This window comes from Syngnathus acus, chromosome 8 (genome assembly GCF_901709675.1).
Source record: "Syngnathus acus chromosome 8, fSynAcu1.2, whole genome shotgun sequence".
Classification (NCBI taxonomy): Eukaryota; Metazoa; Chordata; class Actinopteri; order Syngnathiformes; family Syngnathidae; genus Syngnathus; species Syngnathus acus.
The window spans coordinates 1,984,168-1,985,766 of record NC_051093.1 but is presented as its reverse complement, the minus strand read 5'-3'; the positions used below and the strand labels follow the sequence as shown (position 1 = coordinate 1,985,766).

At 44.3% G+C, this 1,599-nt stretch overlaps 1 non-coding gene across 1 annotated transcript; it reads right to left on the bottom strand.

Moving 5' to 3' along the window:
- Nucleotides 1-288: 288 nt before the first annotated feature.
- Nucleotides 289-360, bottom strand: trnaq-cug. The gene has a single exon. It is a non-coding gene; the product is annotated as a tRNA-Gln (tRNA).
- Between the last annotated feature and the right edge of the window lie 1,239 nt (nt 361-1,599).

The window sequence follows — 1,599 nt, the reverse complement described above, 5'->3', positions numbered from 1 at the left end:
TGATTTAGGTCTTTCGGCCAAAAACCGAAAATGCACTTTTGGGTCATTTTCGGCCGAAAATTTTCGGTGGCCGAATTTTCGGTGCATCCCTAATATATAGGAATAGGCAAATGCCCAAATAGTTGAGGTTCCACTGAGACTTGAACTCGGGTCACTGGGGTGAGAGTCCAGAGCACTTACCACTACACTATGGAACTCATGCCATTAATTCATGGAAGTTACGTATATGGTTTTATAGAGCAGCTCACAAGCAGTATAGATAGGAATAGGTAAATGCCAAAAAGGTTGAGGTTCCACTGAGACTTGAACTCGGATCAGTGGATTCAGAGTCCAGTGTGCTAACCATTACACCATGGAACCACAAGGTCTAGGCCATGGCAGGCATATGCTGGTGTGGGAGCCAGAAGTTTTGAATTTTCTTTTCTTTTTTTTTTTTTTTTTCTTTTTTTTTAATTGCTAATGTGTCAATTGCTGGGTATCTGAAACCAGTTTTTCCAGTGTCCAAAGACCAGCTATTCCAATTTAGTCCCAAAATTGGCTTTCTGTACAGCGCACAAGTGGCAGGGAAGTCTGGGAGTACAGTCAAACCTCGGTTTTCGAACGTCCCGGTTCTCGAACAAATCGGAATTCGAACAGAAAAATTCGAGATTTTTTTGCTTCGGTTGTCCAACAAAATTCGGAGGTTGCACCTCGCAAGATGAGCCGAAAGGACCCGAGAAAACCCGACCGCGCGGCCCGGATGCCGACTGACTCCGTTCGTTATTGTAATTTCGTTACTTTGAGGATTGTATTAACCCCTAATCATGCCTCCAAAGAAAGCAAGTGGGAGCAGTAAAGCCATCCTAAAACACAAAGGCGCTCTTTAAGCAATGCGACAGTGAGCGCCCGGCGCGCTGCGGTTGCGCGACCGCACCAAATTAAGCTCCCTGCGCACTGAGGTCCACTTAAATTTTAGAAAGTACATCAGAACTTTAAAAATATTTTCTAAATTTCAGCGACGGCTCTGTCACAATAATGCGACCAGCGCGGTGCAGTTGGGCGGTCGGCGGCACGCTACGGTTGAGCGTTCTCTCTCTCGCTCGCTCTCTCTCTCGCTCTCTCTCTCGCTTTCTCTCGCTTTCTCGCACTCTTTCTCGCTCTCTCTCGCTCTCACACACACACACACACACACACACACACACACACACACACACACACACACACACACACACACACACACACACACACACACACACACACACACACACACACACACACACACACACACACTTCTTGTATCGGATTTGTGTATGAGAGGCCACAGAGAGTTGCGTCAGTTTTTTTTCTTGTTCTTTCTTTTTTTAAACAAGGCTAACAACAAACCATGGACAATTTTTTGGGTTTGGTTTATTCTTGTGGTTGCTCTCACCGGTGAGGTGCATGACACACGCATACACGACGAGATTGTGTGATGAAAACTGACTGAGCACTTTGATCTTTGTACATCGGAATTACAGATTGATGCACAGATTAAAAAAAAATTGAGAAAAATGTTCTTCACTGAAATATATTTTTTAAAGATATCTTTTTTTCAATGATTGCAAATGCTTGGTTGAATAC